The 13,322-nt window shown below is 34.8% G+C and overlaps 1 protein-coding gene and 1 pseudogene across 8 annotated transcripts in view; one reads left to right on the top strand and one right to left on the bottom strand.

Annotated features, from left to right (window-relative positions):
• wake (ankyrin repeat and fibronectin type III domain containing protein wide awake) overlaps positions 1–13,322 on the top strand; it is a 785,047-nt gene that overhangs the window by 554,651 nt on the left and 217,074 nt on the right. The window lies entirely within an intron of this gene.
• LOC141390732 (protein transport protein Sec61 subunit alpha-like) overlaps positions 4,371–13,322 on the bottom strand; it is a 103,361-nt pseudogene continuing 94,409 nt past the window's right edge.

Raw genomic sequence — 13,322 nt, 5'->3', positions numbered from 1 at the left:
TTCAATTGACTTCACCTAAATACGCGAATTTAAAGAAAAAAAATATTTTTATGCAATATAATCTACTCATTTTAACTTAACCTTTTCTAGTTAATTCACATTTTATGAACACTAAATTAAACAGTTGTTAATTCGAGACGCGGCTTAGGATGTTTATAAGATTTCATTTATTACAAAAAGAAAATATGTATATTAGGGTTATGACTTTTTTACAACCTCATATCCCTGTATCATAGCGTAATGAGTTTTGCCATAAGATTACATAAGGTGATTCGGTGAAAAAACCTCACGCACAAAATGATTTTAAAATTTGAATTTATCAAAATTATGGACAATTTTTTGAAGTCACTGAAAACAGATATATAATTGAAAATTAACTTTAGAGCCACATTACATAAAATTTATTTCTCACTATTTTTCTTCAATTCTGAGAATCGTAAAAAGTCGTAAACGCTTTTATTCAAAAATATAATTTTTTAACAAAAAACAAAAAATTTCAAATTTTTTCAAAGTGACTTTTTTCGCGACTTTTTTAATATTTGAATGAAATAAACGTTATTATAGTTATAAGTAGGCTTATAATTATTCATTCGTGCAACAAAAAATAATTTTTTGAAACATTTTTTTTTTCATTTCATATATTTTTTCAAAAAATTATTTTTTTAAAATCGATTTGTGCGTGAACTTTTTTTATATTTCAATGGAATAAACGATAGCATAGTGATTAATAGGCAAAAGTTCATTCATCCCTGCTACAGGAAATCATTTTTGAGGAAAAATGTCAAAAAGTCATAACCCTAATGTATATATTTGCATAAAAATGTGTACAATTATTTCAAAGCACGCTTTTTAAGCATTTTTTTGGGTTTGTTACCAATGCACAATGCAACTTGTCGTACATGACAATTTCGGAAATTTTGTCAACGTATCGTCGACGAAAATGTCATCGAAGAGTCGATTTTCTACTGGGTTTTAACGAAAAAAAACCCAAACATATTTCCCATTTCTTTATGAAAATTTTCCATTCTTTTTTTGAGTCGTTGCATTAAAGTAACATGCAACTTAGTTCTAGATGAAAAGTGTCAAAGGAAAAAAAAAAATTCTACATAAAAATTCACTATAAATCTCAGAATAAACCATATATCTAGGAATAATAGTTTTTATGAAAATGACATTACAGAAAATACTTCCCATACAGATATCAATGTGAAAATTTCAAATAATTAAAAAAACAACAAAAATATACATATTAGTTCCAACATTAGGTAATCCCCTAATAGAACGGTACCCACTGATTTCAGATATTATATAAATGGCTAAAACTAGCAGTCGGTCTTCCCTAGTGTTAGAAAACACATTTTCGAGATGGGTCCACATAGAACTTACTTACTTAGCTGGCCCATTACAGAACATTTGTTCTATAGGCCGAACTAAGAAGAGATCTCCATTCCTCTCTATGTGTTGCTTCGCACTCTGGAATACCGCGCCTTTTCATCTCATCATCCACTTGTTTGCGCCATCTATTCCTCGGCCTGCCAATTCTGCGTGCACCGCCATGTGGCATGTATTCATACGCCTTTTTAGCGGGTTCATCATCGCTCATTCTTATGATATGGCCTAGCCAACGCAATCGCTGCATCTCGATACGTTTAACTATATTGATGTCGTTGTATAGCTGATACATCTCGTGGTTCATGCGACGTCGATATTCACCTTCAACGCAGATTGGTCCGTAGATCTATCGAAGAATTTTTCTCTCAAACACACCAAGCACTGCCATGTCTGCTTGCGCAAGTACCCAGGCTTCGGAGCCATACATCAGCACGGGTAGTATCAGTGTTTTGTAGAGCGTTATTTTTGTTTGACGAGATGTGGCTTTGTTTTTAAACTGCTTACTTAAACCAAAGTAGCATCTGTTGGCCAATACAATTCTTCTTTTTATTTCACAACTGATGTCGTTTGTTGTGTTTACGGAGGTGCCGAGGTAGACAAAGTCTTTTACTACCTCAATATTATAGGAACCAACATCCACAGTCGGTCCGAGCTCAATGGATGCATTGCGCGTCGACACCATCAACTTGGTCTTCTCACCGTTTACCGCCAGACCTACTTTAGCAGATTCTCCTTCGACCTTTATAAAGGTATCATTTACTTCTTTTACTGATCGGCCCATGATGTCTATATCATCAGCATAAGCAAGTAACATGTGACTATTGGTGTAGATTGTGCCACTTCTTTTGACGTTTGCCTCTCGTATAACCTTTTCTAGCAGGATGTTGAAGAGGTCACACGAAAGGCTGTCTCCTTGTCTGAAACCTCTTTTGGTACCAAACTCTTCGGAGAGGTTCTTTCCTATTTTAACTGAGGACCTCGTGTCAGTTAAAGTCATTTTACAAAGCCGGATGAGCTTTGCGGGGATACCAACTTCAGACATGGCTTGGAATACCTTTGAATACCACATAGAACGGTAACGCCTAATTTTCGGAGTTTCAAATGACCGAATTTGGCAGTTGCTCTTATTTATAAGTATAACATTTGTGATATATGTACATAGGTGTACCTCCCGATTTTCGGTATTCTAAAGGTTGTAGCCATATTATACAATCGAATTGGCTACTACACATAAAGGACCACGTTTGGACGTAGCCTCCAAATTACTTGAATGGTATTTTAGTTTATAAAGCACTAATCAACTTCAAATTATGCTTGATCTTGTACAGAAATTTAGCACTGACATCTGGCCAGCTATTTGAAAAATAGGGCCCAAGTAGTTATTTTACTTTTTTGGGTAATAATCTTTTTAAGTTGGGAAGTCAAATTTGTATCGCCAACTTAAAACGCATTTTTCTCGAAACCGGATTTTTTGAGATATGTATGTCACTCTTTGAGTTGTTGTTTAGATGTTACTTTAAACATTATTTGACAATGCACTGAAACGATTGGGAATCTAAATGACAATTGCGATCAGTAATACAGACATGCCCACAACTAGATCTCCTCAAATACCACTAACCCACTATTTTGAAGCAATCCGAACTTTCGGCTCAATATCAAGTCATAATACCCTCCTCACATTACAGCGTAGAGTAAAACTGAAAAGAATTATGATAAAATACTAAATCCATAAAAACTCCGCTGGGACTCGAACCTGCAGCCCCACAAAGCCTTCATCATATTCAATTCAACTGCTTCTTACATCTGCAGTGCATCTTTGTTGTTTCCATTCCATCAGAAACAATTTAAAATTAACAATTTAAATTAAAAATGTAAATTTGTAGGTTTTCATAAAAAAATAATATTTACGTTACAAAAATAAAAATATATGTTTGACTCAATACCGAACACAGCGGTATTTGAACCCGCCTTTTGATCCCATCACGTTTGACGTCTTTACTACCTCAGCCATTCATCCAACTTGCTCAACAATTCTGTTGTACTATACACAAGTACTCTGCAAGGGTACTGTAGATCATAAAACGTACGTTTGATGAATATAAAGGGCAAAACCTTAATTATTGCGTGTGCGTTGTTCAAAACAACAACAAAAGAAATGTATTTTAAATTTTAAATAGTACCTACATGTATTTTGTTTTTGTTTTGAATAACGCACACGCAACTCGCACTAATATAGGTTTTGTCTTTAAACGCCAGCTATTCACGTGATATGCAGGGTTGCCATTGTTATACAAATACATATCGTGTTCAGGATAAGAGAAGATTTCAATTTTCTATTCGTACACAAATTCCTGTTTACAAAAAAATCTATAAAAATATTAATGTGACCCAATTGCTGAAATTAGATTAATCGGTTACAAACTAGCAAAAAACTCTCAACGTATTATGGCTTTGTGTTACTCAAATATTTGAGCATAGCATAGCCAGCATATGCTGGCACATAACTCCAATTATACTTCTTTTACCAATATTCGCATATTCGCTTGTTCTGCGTGGCTGAGTGCTAATGGGAGGAGACATGTGGGAAATTCAGATCTTTGAGATCTGAATCTTTGTGTCCTGTAATAGAACTGGCAAACCATCGATAGAAATATCGATATTATAGATACTTAACTGTTTACGCCAATATCGATGAAGAGTTTTTTTATCGATATTATCGAAAATGATAACATCACTAAAGAACATCCGTAGAAGCAATAGCCAGAAATTTGTTAAAAACAAATTATTAACAGACGCGATTGACTCTATAAGCTTTTTGTGTAAACTAATAAAAAGATGTCATAAAGTGAATGATATCGGTTAAGATGTGACCAACATTTTCAGGTGACTATAAGGCGTAGGGTGGGATAAGAGTGAGTTTAGCCGCCATCACCAACATCAGCCCAAATATCGAGAAGTTTGAAATTTAACGGCCATCATTTGTGCAAGATGATGGGAATGTTTGAGGTGTAGAACAATTTGAGGGGATAGCTGATGTATTATAGGTACATAGATGACAACGGCAAAGACGAGAACGGTGGCCAACAATTTCATTAAGTTGGCCAAGTTTTTATGGTAGAAGGCTTCACGCAAAGCACGAACCTTATACTATATTTACATTTACGAAATCCACTCGATTTCATCTGTCAATTCCTTTGTGTATACGTCAAATGAAAACTCATCTGAAATCGATTGGATTTCATTGGACGTTTGAGCAATGGAATTGACAGTTGAAATCGAGTGGATTTCGTAAATGTAAAAATAGTATTACGGGTGCACCAATTCATCTAAAAGCAACACAGTCAAACCGGCAGCAAATAATTAAATGATGATCAACACGCAAACACCAACACCTATTTCAGATAGATCACCATACACTAGAGCTGACAATCTATCGATATTCCAAACATTAGATATCTTCGATATTTCATTTAAAAAAATCGATAGCTATTGATATTATCGTTAATTTGTCAACACTATTAATTTGGTAATAAAATGGCGGAAATGGCTATGCTTTTGTTGACATTTTGCACAAGAACTTCACAGAAATATAAAGGAGAAAAAAACAGTTGATTTTATTTAATATAAAAACACAAAAAAAACATATAATTTTCCGAAAAATTTGTATGTGTGACTATGGACTTATTTGCTCACATCCACAAAACCGAAAAGCCTCGTAATTTCTATTCATTTCAATAGATTTTAGGTTAGGGGGTTTGAATCCGATAATATCGACAGACATAACTATCTATCGATACTGAATTTAAAAAAAAACAATCGATTCAATCGATAGTGCTATCGATTTTTTCCAGCTCTACCTAATAACAATATGTCTGTTCCAGAACTGCAAGAATCTACTAATTTTTACTATTTTTTCCGATAACATAAAGGAAAAATTGTTATCGTAATAAAAAAATAGTAGATTCTTGCAGGTTCTGGAACAGAGCAAATACCAATACCAATGAATATAACCAATAATAACCATACCAACGAATTTTTGTGTACCGTTGAACAAAGCACGATCCTTGGGAGTGTCACTAACTCCAATGATTTTGTCACCAGACAACAATTGCATTATCATGCCAGATGTAACAATGTGAGAGATACCCAATTCCATAAGGATATCACGATTTGAGGTCAAAATCAATCGGATCCAGTAAAAAGGTTCAGCTGATTAGGAAACTCATGCTACCGAACAGGGAGATTTGACAGCATACCAAGAAGATGAAGAGCGTTATGGCGGTCCATAGCACTTTCTTTCTGAATTGGATCTTGCGTTCGCGTTTGGCAATTTCTGGAAGTATACTGCAGAAGGGCTTTATGACTTCGAGGAATTTAATTCCCTTGATTAATTTTTGTTTTGTATTAAAACTGTTTCTCTATTTTTTGTTAACTATTCTCCGCAATCGACCGACCACATTTTTACTACGATAAAAATGTTCCTATGTTATCGAAAAAAATAGTAAAAAGGTGTAGATTCTTGGAGTTCTGGAACAGACCAATTATTTACCAAAATGATTTCATCGAATTGGGCTGGTACAAATCTCTTCAAACTCCACCTGGATAGCACGCAAACTTAGAGTGCTGACGTTTTAAAATTAAATTTTACAACGATATTTCAATGTCATACGAAATGTAAACAAAACACTTTTGTCGGCCATATTGCCTTCAAAATAAATAGGGGTGGCAAATCCACGATAGTATCGATTTTATCGATATTTTGAAACGGAAATATAGAAAAAATCGAATGGGGACGATATTGATAGTTTGCCAGATCTAGCCAGTAGAGCGATTTTCTGAAAATTCGGCTTTACCCCCCATACAAAGTACTATGGAAATAAAGATCGGTCAGGGGGCACGGGTTATCGTTAACGGATCATCATAAATTTTTGCAGAAATATTCTTTTAGAAATAAAAATGAACTGGTAAAGTTTTGTCATTGATTGGACCATAATTAAGACCTATACATACAAATTACTATGGAAACAAATTATATATATAATAAAATTATATATATAAAGTTTGTGGATCAAATGGAAAAAATTAGGGGTTACACGCAGAGAAAATATTTGTCGCGTTTGTTGGAACAACAATATCTACATATATTTGTTCCAACAGTTCATTCGTTTTGTTCAAGCATTGCAATTGCAAATCCAAAAATACCATATTTTGTTCCAAACATAAAAAATAAAAACAACTTGCGAAATTCCTCAGTATTGTATAAATCATTAATAATACTAATGGTAGGAAAAATCATAATCTATAATTTTTACAAAAACTATTGTCAGCCCAGAAAACCTGGTGCTGATATTTTTGATTTGATCGTATATAATTCTCATATACATATTCCACATAACCTTGGTATAAATGCCACGTATAGTATTATGTGTATAAGTTCGATACATTGGTTACGCCAATGTATATGTTCGATATTTTGTTTCCCCTTCTGCAGTATTACAATTAACCGCATTAATTGGCCGCTCTTCGAGCTCAATGGGGAAATCTTCTCTGCCTTTCTTTTAGGAGTCATATTCCCCTGGTTCGGATGCTGGGAGAGAATATTCATTCTTTCCCATACTCTCTCCTAAAAGTCACATTCGCTCAGTTCGGATGCAGAGGGGCGCTTTCCAATGCTGCAGTCGTAGTTGATGTCACGCCCCTGTGAACGTTATTCTGCCCACCTGCAACTTCACTTGCTATTTAACTTTCGAAGGAGTCACACTCCTATTGCTTTCGTTCGTAGCTTCCCATACAAAAGGTAACTGTTTCTTGTACCAAGGAACTCACTTTTACCACCAATAAACCGAAAATATATTTGAAACTGATACACTCGTGTTTGTCTTTTTATTTCTTCTCTTTTCATCCCCGAGCTATCGACGGTCAGTGGTATCACGCCAACAATTATGAGTATTGACGAACACAACACATGACCAGATTTTGCCAGGTTTAACTAAACAACAAATGAAAAGAAAACATATATTACGACCAAAAAACACTTATCAGATTTGGGGTGTGTAACTCAACTAACATAAACCCACAAAAAAAAAAAACGAGAAAGAAGAAACAAATAAAAATCTCATGGGTGTGTAGATACAAAAAACAAAGATAAAATAAAAAACAAACTAAGGAGGAACTCTTTCTCTCTCTCATACAAACAAATCTTACCAAAAGTGTTGTTTTCTCCACGGCATCGAAGAGAGAATTATTGTCGACAAAAAATATTGTTGGATACGACAAAAACGATTGTTGGCCTCACAATACTACACAGAAATCTAACAATATCTTTACAATACATATTTTGCTATTCGAGTATTTTTGGATCAATTATATTTTTCCCCGCGTGTAGGAAATCAAACAAAAAATTGTTTTTTGCTCACTCTAATGTTCAATTACAGTGAAATTCGAAATGTGTGACGGAATTTGGTCTAAAAAATGGCCAAATTATAGCTCTGTTCCTTTACGTGAAAGAATCTTCAAGTTTTATCACTTTTTACTCGAAAAGCGTTTCTTTACTTCAGACACCATACAATTCATATTCATACTTTTGCCGGTTTTACCATTTTCAAAAGTAAAGGAACAGACCATATATTGTTATCGTTACAGATTTGAATATAGCTCCCACATATATTTTCGTCCGATTTGAGGTATTTGACGCACAACTTTCCTCCAAAAAGTATATATTGAAAAAAATTGGCAACACTGAAATAATTTGCATTGCCTTTCAATAATAGGGTTGGTGTTAAATATGCACTAAGTTCGTTTTAATATATGTAAAGGGTAGACTTATTACTTGTAAAGTAATTCAACATCTAAATGATAGACTTAAACTCTGACAGAAATATCGTTTAAATGAAACATTTTTTTAATTATCAGGTACACGTCCGTCTTTACAATGAAAATATAGCAAACAATGTCCATACAAATTCTATTCAAATTTGAATATTTACAATATGGATTTAATCAACTTTAAATGTAAAGCATATATTCTTAACGATAACCAATATTTAACCTTTTAAATTTCCATCTACAATTTTCATAATTAGTTTGCTTATATAGACCAATTTTCGACTGGGAACATCGGCGATTTGGTTCTTCCTAAACGAAAGGGTTGTTCACATCCCCCCGTAATTGTGAAACCATTCATTTACTCCTTCGAGTGTATCGATACTGCAAGTCCATCACATATTCTCTGGTGGGCCGGTCTACTTTCGAGCACTCTTTCAAGATATGTTTCTACTTCGATAACAGGGTTGGAAAATTTATAGTCTTTCAATTAAATTTGGAATTCTGTGGTTTCATATGAACCTGGCCGTTGTTAGTGTACTATCTAAAATTCTCGTAGGATGTTCTACATCGTTGCAGCGTCCGCCAATTAAGAAAATCCCAAGAGCTTCTGCAAGCAACAACGTGCGCGCACAGTCTGTGAGTAATCTCAGATCACAGCGTCACACTAATTGTAGAGTTCTCACGATTTTCAAAGCGACCTAGCGGTGTTAACATTCAAAATCGTGAATTGTTCTGGCCAAAAGTTCTTCAGCTTAAATGGTTGGTACAATAAAAGAAGTAAATTGGAATTGCTATGGAGAAGCTGTGGGAAGAAATATGTGGTCGCCACTTTTTGCAAAAAAAAAAAAAAATATTAATAATAATTTGTATTTTAAAGACATAAAAGGTGAGTTGCATCGAGAGCATAGGTTAGTTAGGTCATCATTATAAGAATGTATGATGATTGCCCTTCTAGAAAGGCGTAACAAAACAATACTCAATCCAAAGATAGACGATTGGAATCTAATGGAATAAACAAGTGACAGATAATGGAAGACTAAAGAAAAGTATCAATCGGCTTTGGCGACATATGTACATAGGAAATATACCCTCAGTCTGTGTGAATTGAGACTTTCATCTGTGGTCAGATCGAATGCCGGCTAAACAACCGTATTTCCCTTCCCCAAACGTTATGTATTTAGATGATTTTCAGAATGCTGCGTCCTTTTTCAAGAAGCATGAACTTGTAGACCAAAATAGAGGGGTTTTTGGAACTCTAAGCTTGTTAATCTTAACAATAGTGCACACTACGAATAAATGAGGACCTTTGCCATTAAATTTGTTAGGTATATTTCTTGTCCACAGAGAATTCAACAGGCTTAAATCCTACAGCAACATATTGTATATATCAACAGCATTTGGTACCGATCTTTCCCATCCATTGAGGAACATAAATGAAAATTTACAGTCAATTCCGATGTAAAATATGACAAAAATATTCTAAATAAGTGAAATTCGAACGTACTGTTTGAACTAATATCATATTTAAGGACCCGAAAAGATTTTTTTTTTAATTTTGCCCTTGGAGGACCTTTCCTAGAAAGTTTTACATTCTAAAAAATTTTAGTTGGTTGGTTGCATGATTTTTGAACGGTTTGATATATTATATCGTTCAAAACCCGAGAAAAAATTATAAAAAAATTTGTTCTTGGCGATTTTGACCTTGGAGATAAGTTTGTTTTTATCTATGACAAGAGCTTGCCTCCGTGAATAAATAAAAAATCGACGAAAGGGTGATCCATTAAGAGGTTCCTACTTTCTTTAAAGAAAAAAAAACAGAAAAATCGAATTGAATGGGAAATGTTTATTATCATTTGAAAGAAGATTATTTTTTGCAGATTATGTCTAACAAATATTGGCCGAGGCTACGTCTAAGACGGTCTGTCCGTAGAGTTCAATTTTCGCTGAATTATTCGAACATTTCGACTGGTAACTGACGAATGACACGCGTGATGTTTCCGTCAAGGCCTGAATCAAAGCGGGGTTGTCCGTATGCACTTTAGACTTTACATAACACCACAGGAAAAAGTCTAACGGTGTGATATTAGACGATCTTGGTGGCCAATCGACTGGTCCAAAACGTGCTCACCGAAGTGTTCTTTCAATAAATCAATTGATTGATGCGATGTGTGGGAAGTGGCGCCGTTTTGTTGAAACCAAATGTCGCCGAGATTACAAGCTTCAATTGCATACATCAAATAGTCGGTCATCACCGCGCAATAACTGTCGCCATTGACGATGAAGTCCTAACCGGCATCATTTTGAAGAAATAGGGTCCGACGATTCCACCGACCCACAAACCGTTATTTTTTCTGGATGGAGTGGCAGATCTTGAATCTCTTAAAGTTGCTCTTTTGCCAAAATGTGGCAATTTTGCTTCTTTACATACCTATAAAGCCAGAAAAGCCTGAAATGTGCCTCATCACTGAACAAAATTAGGCTCAAAACACAATCCCACATAACGCGAATTTTCGTAATAAAGTTGAACGATTTATAAACGTTGTAGAGCTGTAAGCTTTTCCATGATAAAATGCCAAACAGTACTAAACAAAAATAAAAAAATAAAAAAAATAAAAAGGACCCATTATAAATATATTTTTTAAAAATTGACACTAAAAACATTTTTTAATGGACGATTATATATATAAAACAATAATTTTTAAAAAATTGACAATTAATAAAAAATTTTTAAAAATCCAATTATTAAAAAAATAAATTGTACAAATCCGAGATTATCTATTATTTAAATTAAAATTTATTATTTATTTATATTATAAATAACAAGTAAAAAAGTATCAGTCGGCTTTGCCGACAGAGATATACCCTCAGCCTGTGTATATTGAAACAATTTTTTCCCAAAATACGTATGTATTTAGGGGGTTTTAAAAATTTTTGGTGGTTTGAACAGACAAAAATGAAGATCAAAAGTTTTGCGGAGGAGATACTAAAAGGAATGGATCGACATTGACAGTTATGGATGTGGATCTCCAGCCACAACATATGGTGCCATAGGGGGTTTTTACACTCATCGGGCTGTTTGCTCAAGAAGTATGGACTTGCCCCTAAAAAACTTTTACCATCATAAATGAGGCAGCGAATGCAAGTTGCTTCAACAAATTCAAATTGATTCGATATCAGGTCTTAAAGTGAACTTATCCGAAAATTTTGTGTGGGAGGTACCGGATTGAGTGGACAAATATAGTCCATATTTGAACCTGATCTATATCTGGTAGATATATTAGGATGTGTAAAGTATAGACCAATTCGGCCACTCCCTTCAAGAGTTACCGTACGAACAATTTTTCCGCACATTTTTGAACTTTTGTGGGGAAGGTACCTGAAGGAGTGGACCGATATGGCTTATCTTCAAACTTAAACTATGTTTGGACAAAATATTACTTAGGCCAAATTTTGGACCGAATCGGCAGATCCGTTCGAGAGTTATCTTGCGCTCCAACCACCTCACACGGTGTCATAGGTGTTTTTTTGCAACTTTCATGTTATTTTCTCAGGAAGTATGGACTTGCCCCTGATGAAACTTGTACCGTCGTATGAAGGGCAGTGAATGCAAGTTGCTAAAACAAAAATCAAAGCGATTCGAGAGATGGCCCTAAACTGAACTTTTCCGAAATTTTGTGTGGGGGGTACCCGAAGGAGTGGACCTATTGAGACCATATTGGAACCTCAAATTACTCTGGTAGAAAGTTTACGCTATACAAAGTATGGACCAAATCGGTCACTCCTTTCAAGAGTTATTATGCGCACAAACTTTCCGAACATTTTCGAACTTTTGTGGGGGAGGTATCGGAAGGAGTGGACCGATGTAGCTCATCTTCGAACTTAAACTAAGTTTGGGCAAAATATTACGAAAGCCAATATTTGAACCGAATCGGTTCATCCGTTCGAGAGTTATCGTGCGCTCCAGCCAGCAGGACAGACGGACAGACAGACGGACGGACATGGCTAGATCGACTCCAAATTGTCTGAAACACATTTCGTCCAAACATACTTGGGGTCTAAAACCATTATTTCGATGAGGCACATTTTCATCGTATCAAAGTGTATATACCCTCCTTAGCCTAAAGGCTGAGGGTATAAAAACCAAATGTCGTTCGTTGGTAATGGCATCGATTGAGAACGGCTGGACCGATTTGGATAATTCTTTTTTTTGAAATGTGCGTCATAACCCAACTTATGTTTTAATGCAAAGAAAATTTGACCACACCCACTTTTTTCAATTTTCAATTTTAATCTTTTCTACAATGATTACTAAACTGATTTTCCAGAAATTGTCATGGAATGTACAGGGATGGCCCCCGGTGAAAATATGCTACATATGTATTTTGTTGAATTTCTGTAGAGGCGGGGAACTTCCCCTTTACCCTATTTCCTTAAAAATGCTATATTTACAATAATTATGAATGTATCGGGTTGGAAATTATTTTTTTTAGGTCTTCACGATTTTGCTTGGTAACCGCAAGTCCTATCGAAACGGGACTTAAGAAAATGTTGCAGCTAAGAAAATTCCCTGCAAGTTTTCGTAGGTTCTACCATTATTGAGATATAGAAGTTCAAATTGGGACAATACATTGACTGTATCGCTACCTTATAAAACAATGTCATACATGTAGCGCTTTAAGTGAAAACCGCTTACACCTGGAAAGTTTTTACGGATTTTGAAAAACAAGAAAAAATCGCTGGAGGAATTTTTAAATAAATCGCGGTCAAAGTTCACATTTGTAGGTTTTTAGGTTTTCACGATGTTGTAGCAGTGAAAATTCTGTACAAGATTGACCTTCATAATATTTTCGTAGGTTTTACTGTTTCGAAGATATAGAAGTTCAGATCAATCATTCAGATTTTTTCTCAGGTTTTCAGGATTTTGCTTGAAAACCGCAAATCCTATCGGAATGGGACTAAAGAAAATGTTGTAGCTGTGAAAATTCTCTACAAGATTGTTTTTCGTATCCCTTTCCTAGGTTGTACCATTTTTGAGATATATATATAACTTTTATTTGGGAAATTGCAGTCATGACACTGTTTTATAAGGAGACGATACAATC

The sequence above is a fragment of the Musca autumnalis genome, unplaced genomic scaffold (assembly GCF_047663935.1).
Source record: "Musca autumnalis isolate F117 unplaced genomic scaffold, ASM4766393v1 scaffold_1, whole genome shotgun sequence".
Classification (NCBI taxonomy): Eukaryota; Metazoa; Arthropoda; class Insecta; order Diptera; family Muscidae; genus Musca; species Musca autumnalis.
Note: the sequence above shows the minus strand (reverse complement) of the source record. Positions and strands in the feature narration are given on the sequence as shown.